The sequence below is a fragment of the Dipteris shenzhenensis genome, chromosome 22 (assembly GCF_047967505.1).
Source record: "Dipteris shenzhenensis isolate YYH24624 ecotype China chromosome 22, Dip_SZ_1.0, whole genome shotgun sequence".
Classification (NCBI taxonomy): Eukaryota; Viridiplantae; Streptophyta; class Polypodiopsida; order Gleicheniales; family Dipteridaceae; genus Dipteris; species Dipteris shenzhenensis.
Window position 1 is genome coordinate 7483164 of NC_141617.1, and position 16630 is coordinate 7499793.

Sequence of the window (16630 nt, forward strand, 5' to 3'; positions counted from 1 at the left end):
TAGCTGCAGGAGATCCTCTCGAATGACCTGGGAGTACCGGAGGGGCATCTAAACTGTATTGAAAAGGAGGTATCCTATCGATATGAAACGCCAGTCTCACTCACCATATGTGAGTCCGTGCATACCAACATCGCTCGTACATTCCTTTGTACATTTACTAATGAGATGGAGCCATGCATGGTCATCTCATGTCAACGAGAGATGCATTCATGCAATGAGAGATGCCATGCACATTTTGTGAGGGAATTATGTTTATAGATGTATCTCAAATGATGATTCGTTTATGGGTTTGATGTTGCTTAGTGAGAAGATGAGGACCATAATGATGATGATGATGTTGTGGATTTTGAGTTAACGAGATTGTCAACCTAGTCAAGGTGGTGATTTTTTCCATTTGGAGCTTTGTGATCTGAAGTTTCGATGAGGGGTTACATCACATCAGAAGTGTCTTGATAGTTGATTTGGGTTGGAGGACCGGTTGTGATGAGGCTCTGCATTTTGTCGAGATGTTCACTTTTTGGATACTTTGGTTAATGTTCTATGGTTAGTCGATTGGTTCACGTTAGTGTCAATCAACATTGATCCTTCTTAGTCAGAGGCATTGCCTCCCCCCTCACTTTCTCCTCTCTTATAGTGACTTCTTCCTAGCTAGAGGTCTCTCCATGGCAGCTTCCTTCCCATGGAAACCTTCCTTCTGTCCACTTTCTTTTTTCAAGCTTGTTGCTATTGATGGAGTGAAACCACTCTCTCCTCACCTGTCTCCTTTGTCCTCTTTGACGTCTTCGTCCTCTTCCATAATCTTCCCCCCAACTCCTTTCTTCCATGTTGCTTAAGCCTTTTACAGTTACACACATTCAGGACCTGGTTGGCATTGACAGAGCTTAGCTTCTATAGGGACTACTGCCTACACATCTCCGATGAGGGTTTCATTACACCACCAGGGTACACTCAGATTCTTCTACCACACTCGCTTAGGATTGCCATTGGGTAGTTTTGTGTTTCACCGCACGCACTCCATATTGAGACTAGCCGAGCAAAGGGGATCCTTAGAGAGAGTCGTATCTGCACATTATGTGAGTGGCATGAGGCCGTGTCAGAGGAGCGCTTCGCCTTCCATTGCCCAATGTACTACGAGATGCATGGACGATATCACTGCCTTTTCAGAGACGGCTTCGGGCTTCTTTCCAAACTTCTCTCATACCCAGACTAGAGGTGCCTCGCCACTTTCATTCATGAGACAATCCGACATAGAGAGCGGCTCATAAGATCACAGAGACAAGGGCAGGAGGCCTCATATGTGATCACAAAGTTCTTCTAGCCAGAGCATACTGTCCCCCTGATCATAGATAACAGGCGAGACCCCAAGATCGAGATGCGAGACATTCGATAGAGGATAGACGCATAGATCACACTAGCTGACATCTCATCTATGTTCAGACTTGGGATATAGCAGACAAAGGTTACTGTGGCACTTGTTAGGCATAGAGCAACTGCTAGGTCGTCACGATAGACTACACTTCCAAACAGTAAACAACGATCTATCACGAGCTTTTTGCCTACACTGCCTAATCTGTCCTTGGGTGTACCTTGACGTTTCATGTGTATGTTGCATTGTATTGTATCTGATTAGACTATGTTTGTTATGATGATGATGATGCCAGTGAGGACTATGACTATGGTGACATTGACGATGATGGCATTAACTATGTCCTACACAGTTTTTTCTAGCATGAGTTAGGATGCTCATTTAGTAGGTCCTCCCTTTTGCTCATTGTATCAGGTTTTCTATCAGCCTCATAGACACATCATTCCTTAGCTCTCTCTCTCTCTCTCTCTCTCTCTCTCTCTCTCTCTCTGTGTCCACACACACACACACACACACACACAAACGCACACGCATGCGCACGCGCATGTGCACTTTTCTTGCTCCTCAGTATTTTATGGTTGCTAAACTTAGCTCAACCATTGCTTGCTCTAAGAAATTTTCTTATTTTGCTTTCCTATTGTTTGTTTGTGTGCTATGTTAGCATTATTGGTTTGATTTGGTGAAAAGTGTTATCTATGCATGCATGTGCAGAAAAGTTGTAGGTTTAGGAATTCTGATCACCATGGGGTTTCGATATGTGGGACATCAAGAACTATTTATGATGACTAAGTGAGTGGACAAAGAATGTCTTGACTGTTAGTCAAAGTGGAGCTCTATAACTACATTAAGGTTAAGGACTTGATGACAAGGGTAAGGTATGAATGCATTGGTGTTCCAAGGGTTACACAACTCATGAGGGTCATGAATATTATAAAGAACATGTCTTCAATACAAACTCAAAACTTGAGAGCCAAATCAAGTGACAGGATCCATTTTAGGGAATTGTATATCTAAAAGCATAAAACATATATATCAAATATCTATGCATATATCCATGGGATTTACTTTTGATTGCTATATTGCTGCTTGTTCTATTTCAACAATTATATCAATGCGAAATGCTTAGAGGAAATTTTATATTGATGCTTAGCATATTTTGAAACATATTTTTGAATGAAAGTTACATGTTTTGTGATAGATAATTGTGTATTTTGCATATACTATAATATCATTCTTGGGGAGAAAGATTGTAGTGAAGATAGACTCTGAAGCATATGACTATTGCCTTGTGTTCAAGATGACGCAAATTCACTTTGCAATGCTTATTTTGTACCAATTGGCACAAGCCACTATAAAGATCCTAAGAGCTAGGAATGACTACTATAAACACCTCTACAATAGATTCCTCCTCCTTATAAACTGCTTACCCTTGATGCTTGGTATGTGCTGCCCGAGCATCTCACTAATATTGCTCTTGCACAACTCTGGTAGACTCTCTTAACGCTTGGGCTAGACTTTCACCGAAATGTGTTAAGTCCACTAAAAATAAAGTTCACCCTCTTCGTTATTGCCCTGGCTATAATCTTATAAATGCAATTAAGCAACGTTAACAGTCTCCAATGCCCAAGCATACATCTATTTTGATTCTTTGAAATAAGCTTTACAATGCCAGTATTAAGACTCCGAGGCATCATGCCTATCATGAAGCACCAGTTAATCGACTCTAACATATCATTTCTACAAGTTTCCCAGTTGTGCTCGTAGAATTCTTTAGGAATTCCATCTGCGCCAGGTGCCTTATCTTCAGCCATAGTAAAAACTGTATACTTAATCTCTGAACTAGAAAAAGGCCTCTGCACCTACATAGCCTCATAGGCCCAACGTTGCAGATTACTCCAACCTTACCTTATAATCAAGAAGTCTCGACCCCACAATACTTGATAAATATGCATAAACGCTTCTGTGACCTTGGATTCCTCCTGCACCAGAGTACCCTCTCAATTCTTTACCACTGAGATATTTTCTCTAAGCTTCTTGTCTCTTATAGCCTTAAAGAAGAAAAGCTATATACTTTATCTCTGAACTGGGAAAAGGCCTTTACAACTACATACCCTCATAGGGTAACACCACAATGTTGCAGAATACTCAGAAAAGCAACCAACCTTACCTTAAAATCGGTCCCGACCCCGCAATACTTGATAAATGATGCAAGGACCCCTTCCAATTCTGGCAATTGTTGCTAGATCAAAACTGATGTAAAGTTAGATGAAGCTCTCTCTGACAACACTCTCCCACTAGTCCCAGGTTACAACCACCATCCACCATCAGTAGAATCTATCCAATCATGCTGCCCTCCAACTTAGATCACTATGTCGATTATGCCATGTAAAAACCTTACAAAAATTAAGCATCTCTTAATCTGCCCAATCCACAAAATCACAAGAACTTATCAGATTGTCCCAATTAGAGAGTTCCTGACTTAGCATTCGGGTTCCCTCATGGGACTGAGATTAGTATCATAAACATTATTCCAATCACGCAGGAATACTACCTGTTTGCTAGCCAGTTGATCCCTAATCTCTGCCATAGTAATGCCCTCTACAAAGATATATTGGGAGCGTAAAAGAATACAACATAGAAGCTCGTACCCTGTAATCTACCACCAAATCCACAATGCAACATGAACTAACCAGAATTGCCGTTCCTCCTCTCCCAACAAAAGGGCAATTACAAAAAACTTGAAATCTCGGCATTTGCAGCCCGTCAATCACATTGTTTCCTGCCTTAAGCTCTTTCAGAGCCAAAAGGATAGGCTTATTCTCATTCACCAATCGTTTAACTGCAGCCTTCTTCTAAGCAGACTAGCATTCCATGTCATCAAGACCACATACAATCTCTTACTGCCTGGCTTATTCATGCTGCAAATTAGTGTTGCGATCCATTTCCTCTGTCAAAGGAGAAAAAACATTAACGAAATTACCTTTTCTTGCCTTACCCTTTGTCGCCCTAAGCGATTCACGTTTAGGCAGACTTTCTTTGACACCTTCATCCGAAGCCATCTCAGGCTCCTTACTTTGCTTTCGATTTTGTGCCTCTTTCTTTGTGCTTTCCTAAAAAATACTAGCTTCTTTCTTACCCTTCTTGCTGAGAATCTTCTCGCTTTTGGAACTATCCTTGGCTTCTCTACCCATGCTAAACTGTTCATCTGTATGTTTTTGCATCTCATCACTTTGGAGCAGCTTCCTGATTCATTAGTCTTCGTCGATGGTTCTTTATTTTTCCATGTTGACCAGTCCTCCTTTCTTCAATCTTCTAAGCTTGCATGCCATTAGGAAACTGTTTTCCGTGCATGCATGCTTCCTCAAGAGCAGCCACAGTCTCTTGCAAAATGACGATGTTTTACACAAGTAGCAGGCATCAGGGAAGACCCCGGTCCCCAAATTTAGCCTCAACGAACAGACTCCACCCGTTAGGCAAAACGAGGTCGAGCCTTCCAGGCGAAGCTTTTTTGGATTGAATTGGGGGTATATACAACACCCTCCCAAGCAGAGACGCGATTTAGACATGCTGATATTAGTTCTGTCTATAGCAACCAAATCGTTTACTTCGTGCATCTCTTCATATGTAAGAGAATAGTCACGCCAGCCCAAAACCTGCCAAAGCAATTCAAGCTGACGATTGCAAAAGGAGGGGCTATCACAGTCACGAGAAACAAGGTCAGCAACGCAGGCTAGCAAATCTTCTGAGGAGCAGGAACACATTACAAGAAATTTACAGCTGAACGGAATCGTCTGTCCAATGAGAGGGAGGAATTTTGGTGGGCTGCCTGCTTTAAATACAGCAAAGCAGAGGAAGTGCGTTGACACAAAGTGATTCGGGTTATTAAATTCTTGACTCTAGTGATTAAATGCCTGGCAGCCCCACCGTCTCAAGTACGTGACTGGTCTCTAATATGCTCACAACTTCACTAGACAAGCAATCTCTTGAACATTCCTTCCTGCAAAGCTCTTTGTTGCCTTGATCTCATGAGCTTATGCCACTTTCAAAATTGTGGAGAGAGGGGGTGTGTGGTAATAATCATCACGGTGATTTTCTCTCAAGTAGATTTATCGTATCCCCAAGGAGACTTGCCTGTTTTCCAAATTGACAGGCTTCACATACCTTATGCATTTCTGCAACCTTGAATTTAGTCAATCGTGCAATAATATTTTGGGCCTGCATTGATTTAAGTCGCTGTACATTAACATGACCAATGTGTTTATGCCAGATATCAATATCTGCAACTACACCGGTCCCATGTGCAAACATTGCTGCACTCAATTCAGGCATGTCCGCATCCAACATAAACATCCTGCCCTTCTTCTTTCCTTTTGCTATCAAGCGACCGTTATTTTTCATATCCTCAACAAAGCATCCATGAGGATTAAATCTGACCTGCAAGCCCTGCTCAACCATTTGACCAACAGAAACCATGTTCTTGGTGATATTCGGAACATGAAATACATCAGACATTTATTTCTTTTTTCCATCCTACATAGACAAAGGAATTTTACCAATCTGCACAATAGAATGTGCAGTATCATCACCAGTCTGCACAAATCCTGGTCTTTCCATTTTCCTTGCATCCTGCATCCATTCTGCATGACCTGTCATGTGGTTTGAGGCACCTGAGTCAACATACCCCACATCATTGCTTTCTTTTGCACTTGTCACAGAATTGGTCATATGCTGTATCAAAAACAGATGCTCATTTCTGTCATCACCCTGTCTACTAGAAGATGCATAATTTCCTTGCTGCAATTTTCCATTCATGATGTCATTCTGCTTTTTATAGCAGTCTTTAGCCATATGACCCATTTTACCACAGTAGTAGATTTCAACATTGCTGTTTGCATTTTGGCCTCTTTGCCATCCACCACGACCTCTTTGGCTCCCGCTGCCTCTAGAGTAACCACGTCCTCCTCCATAGGACTGGTTTCCTTGAGTTTGCTACATATTCTAATTTCTACCATGGCCTCCAGATCGGCCTGCTCTACCTCTGCCTCTACCTCTTCCAGCATTTGAGTAGAAGATAGTTTCTTTTGAAGTTCCTGCTGAAGAAGATGTACCATCATTTCTCTGCTCTTCAGAAATTAAAAGAGCAAACAACTCCTCAAAATCAGGGAATTTTTCACGGACGGCAATGGATGTCCGAAACTGTGCATAATCCTTTCCTAGACCAAGGTCACAGAAACTAAATCATCATCTTCCACTGGTGACCCGATGGAAGCAAGTGCATCTGCAATTTTCTTCATCTTCATGTGGTAGTCATTGATGCTCATATTTTCTCTCTGCACATTGTGCAACCCCTGCTTGAGCTACATTTTCGTGGCTTGCGTATTTGTGCTGTACTTTTTTGCCAAAGTATCTCATGCCTCCTTTGGCGTACTTGCATCCTGAATATGCAAAATCATAGAATCTGAAATACTGATAGACAGCCAGTACATAACTTTTTTGGCTCTCTCATGCCATCCTTTAAATGCCTGCATTTCCTGTTGATTGGGAATATTGGGAGGAACTGGTTCTTCTTTATTTCCTGTAATGAACTCCCAATAGCCTTTTCCCATAAGGAAATTCGTCATTCTAAACTTCCATGCTTGGAAGTTGTTCTTGTCAAGCTTTTCAGTGACAATTTGTGAAAGAGAATCAGACGCCATTACAGAACACTGCAAAATATTCTGTCACTGCAAAAAACACAGCTTCTGCCTACAAGGGCAAATCTGCAAAACTGACAAAAGTGGTATTTGACCACACATTCACTTCCTAGTGATAATTTTGCATCAACAGGCAATAAGGATGATTCTGTAACTCCCAATATCTCTGCGCACAGGCATACGATGCAATTTCTGCGGCAACTTTTCACCGACCTACAGAGCACTTATCGCATAGCAAAAAACAGGGCCTTTTTCTCAGTGCTTGTGGAGAACTTCCGCCTCCAAAACGGGCCCCGAAATGTCCTCGAATCAAAAAAATAAAGTCACTGAGGGCTTCGCCAAGTCCCATAGCATATACTGCCATCTCGCCACACCGCAAAGGGTGTCTCAATCTGAGACAATGCACTCTTACACTTTTCGGCTGTGCTACCTGCAGAGATTTGCTCCCAAACTCGAAAAAGGAAAGCAACACTGGTCCTCTTACAGGACACTGCGAACTTGGTTTGCTTTCTTGAGCTCCTTACCACGAACCAGGCTCTGATACCATGTGAAGATAGTGGGAGAGAAGGAAGGAGTCTCACTTGCAGCTTTCTCACATACACAATGGGGGAATACACACAAAGGTGGAGGCTGATAATAGTTTTTCTCTTCTTAGTTGTGAAAGCCAAAAGAACTCAAGTACAAAGAAATAGAAGAACCCTATATGTGGGTCTCAAACCAAACTCAGCTAATTAAGGTGGCATACTAATTGAGGCACGAACTAGAGTACATAAGGATAGCTGTCATCTAGCTATTATTCATGGGCGGTGTACCAACCGCATCTGCAGCTAACAAGTCGATGACATAAATGCACAACGGTCACCCTGGCATATCACGAGTGGAGATCACGAGTGGAGCTCGATATCTCAACACATCCTTCACGGAGCAGTAAACTCATCTCGCTACCTACAAGATGGACTATGTGTTGGTTTTCATGTCTACTTCCTAAGCTTGACAACTGCTCATAGTTTTGTGGAGGTGTCGCCCGTGATCTAAAGTTGCACACAAGGATCACCAAAACTGGCTAATATAACCAACATAGCTACTCAAGCTTGGGCAACCTGGTAGATGAAAAACTGATTGTATGAGATGGTAGCCTAGCCAACGACCATCTTCCAAGCCACGGATACCTCTCAGACTAAACACTTGTCATCAGGCTCACAAGCATTTTTTCTGTCGATTAAAGATCACTAACTACGTGTGGTAAGACATATGTTGTATCGTTTATCCTACACGTCGCATATGAGCTCCATATTTTTTTTCATTGTGGTCACCATCGTGATGATAATTGGTAGTAGTTACATTTCTTGGAGATCCCATGCTTTCAGATGATGAGGTAGAGCCAGTGTGATCGAGTACCACCTCGGCACAAGGAGCCAATAAGAAAGGCTGTGTGTTTACGTATCTAACAATTCTGCAACATGTAGAAGGGCGAGATGCCTTTAGAGACTACTGAGTCATCATATGCTAGTACAAACAAGGGATTTGGCTAGCAAGGAATACAACTGATTACTGGGATTTTGAAGGGTAAGACCTTACACCATAATTATATACTGACTTTCATAGCTATTTTTCTCTTTCTTTGGCTAAGTACAAGACTAAACTAGATAGTAGCTATTGAGACATCACTCGCTCCGTATGATTGTGACATAGATCATGGAAGGTAGTGCACTAGCTTACAAGCTTCATTTCGTGGATGGACAATTATCAGTGCTTGCATCCTCACTATTAGGAGCACGGAGTGAAGGAAATTTGCATGCAAAGCAAAATCGAGCGGATTATGAGAGTTCAGATCTACACATAAGGTGTAATTTCCTTTATAAAATAACTTTCTATATATAAATAATACATCAATATGTGCCATTTTGTCATCATTTACTACCATCCCTTAAAGGATTGGCTATGAAACACCATCTATACGGGAATTTATCTTATCATGGTCCTCATGAGATCATGCCAATCATGAGTGAAGTCCATGAAGGCATTGCAGGAGGACACTTCCAAGGGGAAGCCACAGGAAGAAAAGTCCTCCTCGTAGGCTACTGGTGGCTAACACTTTGGGCATATGCCTATGAATATGTAAAAGGCTGTGATGTGTGCCAATAGACTACTAAACCACAACACAAAGACTTCCATCCCCTAACAATAGTTGTTGCACAAAAACCATTTGAAAAATGGGGGATTGACTATGTGGGTCCCATCCATCCAGTAGCAAAGGGAACATAGGCACGCTACATCATTGGGGCCACTAATTACTTTACAAAATGGGCTGAAGCTAAAGCAGTCAGAAAGGTAGATGCTAGAAGCATAACAAGATTCTTATACAAAAATGTGATCACTCAATTCAGATGCCCCATTGAAATTGTGTCGGATAGAGGCACACATTTTGTCCATGAGGTTATCCAAGAACTCTTGTTTGGATTTATGGTAATCCATAGAAAAAGCACACCCTACTACCCCCAAGGGAATGGACAGGCGAAATCCACCAACAAAATATTATGCATTATCCTCACCAAGGTAGTAGAACCACAGTGTTCTGATTGGGCAGAGAAATTGAATGCAGCCTTGTGGGCATACAAAACCACACTCAAGGTCAGTACAGGGAACACACCTTTTCAATTGGTGTATGGCCTTGAAGCTGTGGTCCCACTAGAATTTGTAATACCAAGCCTATGCATAGCAGTATAGGAATATAGGGGAGACCATGAATCCTTGAAAGAAAGACTCTATCAGTTGGAGAAGCATACAGAGACAAGACTAGTCACCTACCATGCCATGACAATAGAAAAACACATAAGAAAGGCATGGTTTGATAGAAATCTTAAAGCTAAAGACATCAAGGAAGGTGACTTGGACTTGTTATACAATGCCAAAGTACACAAGGGGAGACTGAAGTATCTAGGTCAAGGATCCTACCGAGTAAGAAAGATGAAGCCCATCGGATGGAGTCTAATTCAACACAATGATAAACGGGAGCCGATTGAAGCGCTACTACTTCAACACACAAGCCATCCCCGACAAAAATGAAGATTTGGGAAACCCAAGTCTTCCTTAGTTAGGATTAGATTGTATCATGAGCACTCACTTGCATATGTATGTCTTCACACATATAGGTAGCATTAATCAATTTCAACCTAGGGCTCAGAAGTGATGCCTGAGTTCTAGCTGCCCTATGAAATCCTAGCAACAAAAAAAAATCATATAGTTAGTCCCTACCTAGCTACTACGTCACGTGCACTCACACGCTTTCGCTTAGACACATAGATGATTGCATGAATAATTGTGCCACACAATTTCATTCCAAACTCTCAAAGCATGTATAAAAATAAGATCTCTCACAACCACACACAAAGGTCATACCTACATGCCAACTAATCTACTGATCAATGGTACACCACATGCACATGGATGCAGGTTCAGAAAAAATGCCGCCACTAAAGAGAATGCGTAGAAAGAGCCCACCGCCTCAACCACAAGATCCCCTCCAGAGTTCACAACCATTTACATCCTCTCAACCACGGCGACCATAAGAATTTGTGGTCTAGAGTGATAGCTCTGAGGAGGATTCAGTGCATGACCAAGAAGAACAAATGCCACCCCAGTCACCATCGGCCTACACAACCATTGACAGGGCCTAGTCTCACTGGAACTTGTTTGGCCACCTACATCGACTTATGCTCTTTCTAAGGAAGCAACATCTTACTTAGAGCAAAGGGGTCTAGGCAGTTTGCATGAGAGCCTAAAATCCTTGGAGGGCAGTCCTATAGTGACCACATACATCAGGGACTTTCTCCATTCCTACCACTCCAGCAATGCATAGGTTGGCAAGTATGGTACCATTACTGTACATCAGAGCCTACTCAACATTATCCTCGATAGTACAGTAATTCAATGGGCTTTCTCACTCCCAACACAAGATGCCAAATACCCTACATGGCCTACCGATGCTAAATTTCTCAAAGTATAGCCTCTCCTCACCAAGGGCACACTGATCCATAGGGACGTCATATTACTTCACACTATCCTTAACCATCGCCTCAGGGAAGCAGCACAATTCCTATCCACAATCCTGGGGGTTCAGTGCAGCAAGAATCAATCCCTTCCACTCTGTACATATGTTTTTTTGAGTAGGAAGCTAAAGCAAGACTAGATCCAACACTTAGTCATCTTCTTTACAAAAAAACTAGATGGTTCATCAGGCCAAAAATGTAAAAGTCCACACTTATTGGCTATAATCATAAAAAAAGAGCTATAAGAACGAGAAATGACTCTGCCCAAGTCACCAAAACCAATCGAGAAGTTGGACATTCCCTTCTCACTAGTATGGGAGTTGTCACCAACTTCTCCTACTGTCACATTGGCAAGTGCAGACGCCTTAGAAGAAATACCTATTCTGGAAGTTGGAATTGAGGAATTGCCCCACAAGATGCTACAACTCGGTGCACAAGTGCAACCAATATATATCCAACAATAGTAGCAACTAGAACCTGAGGCTACATCAGCACTAGAACCGCCCATCAACACCATGCCAGTCGATGAGCCATAAGGGGAGCTAGTGCCAGATCAACAGTATGACTATTGTACACAAGTGACTGAAATACCATTGGAACAACCTCCCACAAGTACTATAGAATCATCAGGATGGCTACATGGGCACCACTTGTATCAGTAGTATCACCAGTCCTCATCACCATCTGTCATTCTCCAACATCAAGCTAGCCAAATGATCCAAATTTCAAAACTATTCACTAGCTTGGCCAAGGAAGAATATGCAAGAGAATTGGATAGACAGACTGCAATAGAAATCGAAGACCAATTCCAAGAAATTGCCATTGAGGTCAAGGCACTTCGAGTGCAGACAGATGAGGAGGTAGAAGAAGTGCACATGAACCAAGCTCTCCAAGCTCAAGAGAAGGCAGTGAGGGATGGGACCTCCAACCTCCACCAAAGTCAAACACAGCTGATAGCATCAGTACAAGCAACGAAAATCCTACAGACCTACTATAACTCCTTGACCTCCGCACATGCTCAACAGATGGAGGTAGTGGCACAAGCTCGACTCACTCTAATTTACAAAGAAGAAGAGCTCCAGGATTGCAAAGACAAGCTTGAAGACATGAAACAATCTTTGGCAGTACATGCCTTCAGCATTGACAAGCTTACAAGGGAATGCAAAATCTTAAAGGACCAACTTGCTACCGCTAAAGAGGCCAGCACTTCACAAGCACAAGTCTTGGACCAATGGTCCAATACCACTGAAGACATTCCTCAACAGGCAAAAGTCACCTTGCAAATGAGAAAGCTTAAGGAGGCATATACAACCATCTACCAGAAATACAAAGAAAAAATGAATGAGATGCACTTTGAAAAGATAATCATCTCAAAGTTTGAACTCCAATTGCTAGTGCACAACAATGAGGCAATGGAAGACAACACAATGAAGCCCCACTACAATGCACAACGGTGGTGTACCAAGAGCTTGTGGCTGCTCTACAAGTGGAAGATCACCTCAATGCACACGTGCTTATCCTATGGAAGCAACTCCAAATCAAGATCATATCTGCTCATCCAACAATCAAATGGGAACATTCCATAGGGACCAAAACTCTGCGCATAATTTTCCAAGACTTGTTCGAAGATGAGAAAAATATCTTCTCCCTATCTACACATGCTAGGTTTATAGCACTCAGGACGACGGATGCTTTCATTGCATGGGTAGTCCTCCCCTCAGGGTTATTGCTAGTTTGTTTCCATTGCTACAAAGGCCATCACTATTATTTGCAAGGCATGACATAACCGACATCCCACCCATGCAGCTAATGATCCCATCACAGCCAGCTAAAAGAAGTATCAGAAGATGATAGGGCCTATCTCACATCCAACTTCCCATATCTAACCACTCTCTTTGCCAACCTCATAACCTCACTTACCCTTGCTGCTACCACCCTGTTAACCTTCCCTTCCCTTGCTAATCCTACCCTTAAGGATTACCAAGCTGCTCAAACCATTTGCCTAGTTCTTCCCTCCCTCCCCTCTGCTCCCCTTTCCACAACTCACACTCTTCCATATTTCTCCCCCATGTCCCCATATTCTCTCCATGCCCTGTCATCACCTTCGACACTACTTGTGCTTCCATCAGCAGAAAATGACATAGTATTTGATTTTGAATATCAAGATTCAGATAATCCAATTCATACTCCCATGCCAAGTTCCAATGATGGGTATGATTTTGATGATATACCACTTCCCAGTAACCCCATCAAGGAATTTTGGAGCAAATATCCTGATATGGACACTCGAGGTGGATGGAACTTTCCTACCAACCTTCGTCAGTGTCAAATTAGTGAAGGTTGGATAAGCAAGTTGAATCCACAACCTGATTGGCACCATCCCAAGCTCTTTGATGTAATCTTCTTGAAAGAGTACCTATGTGCACCTCCATGTCTTAGAACCCATCCCAAGTTCTATGCAGTTCCACTACGTAAAAAATGGAAACCCAACATACACACTTTGGATGAAGATCGCACCATTAATTGGCCAATGATTGAACCATACCCTGGTGTAGAATGTAATATCCAAGGCACAATGATCCAAGCACTTCAACAACATGAGCAAATAATGCACAGAAACATTAATCGCTTCCTTCACCTAAGTGCTATCCTCCACAAAACATTGGAATTCATTCTTGAGGTCCCATGTTACCTCGATACCCATTTGCCTCCACTCAGTTTCAATCCCAACGAATGGGTCGATGCTTAGATTATAATCTGACTCCATCAAAGAGTGATCTTTTTAGAAGCACACCACATATCTCTGTTTGAACAAATGATGGATACAGGTTACATGGAAACTGAGCAAAAATTGTATGGTGCCAAGGCTTTACAGAAGGATTGACTGGCACGACACAAGTTTCACAGCCACTGGACTAAATGCATGGCAATCCAGCTACGTGCTCGCAATAAGCCATAACCTAAGGACGGGTAATAAAATGGATCCAAGAGTATGTTGTCTCTATGCCAACATGGACTTAGGTACTCCAGAATGTGTGTAGAGTAGCAGCAAAGCTCCGCTTGTACTTGCATAAGGCTAGGAATAATCTCTCTTAGGAATCCTCAACATGCAAGTTCTACTTGCAACTTCTACTTGCAACTCCTACATGCAAGTCCTACATGCAAGTCCTACATGCAATTCCTACATGCATGTTCTACTTGCAACTTCTACATGCAACTCCTACATGCAAGTCCTACATGCGATTCCTACATGCATGTTCTACATGCGAGTTCTACATGCAACTCCTACATGCAACATGCAACATGCAACATGCGAGTTCTACATGCAACTCCTACATGCAACTTCTATATGCAAATTCTACATGTAGAGAGAGAATGTCTTACAATTCCTACATAGAGAGAGAGAGAAGCTCTCCAACTTGTATAAATACCCCATAATGGAATGAAACCCACACTCTTTGGGGCATTGTGTTGAGTTCCACTTTGGTATTCTAAGCAATTGTCTCAAGTATCCATGCTTCCTTACACTCCACGTCCAAAAGCATGTCCTAACCTTGCAACTCCTCCTCCCCTCTCCTCCAACCTTGCAACCCATCCTCTGCCTCTTCTCCTCCCTCCTCCTCCTCCCTTCTCCTCCTCCTCCTCCCTCCTCCTCCCTTATCCTCCTCCTCCTCCCTCCTCTTCCCTCCTGTCTGTTCTTTCCCCCATGCTGTTATACCTTCTTTCTCTCCCACTCGTATGCTCCCCCTAAACTCTTAGTTCCTTAACCCTTAACCTCCATGATCTACGAGGGAGACGAGTTCTCCACCATGTACTCTACCCTGAACCTTGGATTCTCCTTCTAACCCTGGAACCTCTTCTAAACTCTGGAACCTCTCTTTGAACCTTGGAACCTCCTTCTAAACCTTGGAACCTCCTTCTAAACCTTGAACTTTTCTCTAACCCTTAAACTCCTCCTAAACCCCTCAACCCCCAATGAAGATGAAAGCCTTCATTAGCTCAACCATGATGATACATGTTCCTTTTACACATGCATGCACTATGTTTGGTTACCACACTTAAGCCTACGTCTCTCACCAAAATATGACTCTAGGTCCTAAGCTACACATATACTACAAATGACAACCCCGATATATGTGTAGGTGACAAAAAGCCTCGGAATCCTGCATACTGAGAATACCTTGCTCTTCCTGTGGAAGCCATGGGAAAGAGCCAACACAAGAGAAGACGATAGAGGTTGCAAGACAAGAAAGCTAAAAAGCGCACAAGGAGCAGAGTGCGAGTCGAGGAAAGCACTGGCATGGTATTGAATCGGCAACGAAAGACACTTTTGCAACATCTGCGAAGGGAGAAACAATGAGAAGAAATAAGAATCCTTGCAAAGCAGCAGAAAGAAGTGGTTGCAGATGTACACATTCGATAATTGCCATCGGAGCAAAGAACATGAGTTGTGGGTCACAATTGGTGGAAGCATTCGAGGCAACAACATCAATCCATTCAGGTGATTACTAGTCTCGATTCTTCACAAGCTTTAGCTTACACCCTAAAGTTCGTAGAGTAACAACCCTACCAATACCTTAGGAGATGCACGTCCAAGAGGCGATACTCTCTAGCCTGAGAAATGGCCTACAAAAAGTGAATTTAGAACAACTAGCTGCAAAGAGGGTGATATTAGCTATTTTGGTGTCCCCTAAAACAAAGGAGAAATGGCTTGGGCACACAATGTCAAAGATGTTGTCAATCAGAAGCACTAACTTGGCTCTAGCATCGGTTGAATGTAGAGCAAAAGCAATGCACGATCATCCCATACTGAGAAGTCTGTGGGCTTCAATAGAACACAAGAAAATGAGAGATATCCTAAGTGCGAAAGTCATTGCTACAGTGCCAATGTTTTGGCACAAAAATATGAGAGTTTCTCCAAATAGAATGGACATCTCTAAGAAGCGGATGGGACACAAGTTGTTTAAGGAGCACATCATACACATGCTAGATACAACATAGGTCAATGGTGCTTAAACCAAGTCGGTGGTTGTTTGTGATTAAGCTTTGGGATAGTTTACTTATTCATTGCTTAAATCAGGCTTGGACTTAATGTGATTGTCCTAAACCAGCTCGGTGGTTGGAACATCATGCAACCATAGGCTGGTTCAGCTCAATCACTAGTTATGTGATTGTCCAGAATCAGCGTGGTTGAATAGACATTAGTTGTTGTCCAGCCCGGTGGCATGGTTGAGCAGAAATTAATAGCAATATATTTTGCAATATATTGTTATATTACTAAACCAGCCTAGTGGTTGGAACATCATGCAACCGTGGTTGCTTCAACTCAATCACCAGTTATGTGATTGTCTTGAACCAACATGGTTGAACATACATTAGTTATTGATGAGCCCGATGGTTGAAATTATTGTGTTTCTTAGTACTTAAATTCGTTAAATTTAATTTCCTACTATTCGGGTCATATACCACTGTTAAATTGTGAAATTCAGAAATGAAAAGAAATATATTGTTATTTTCTAATG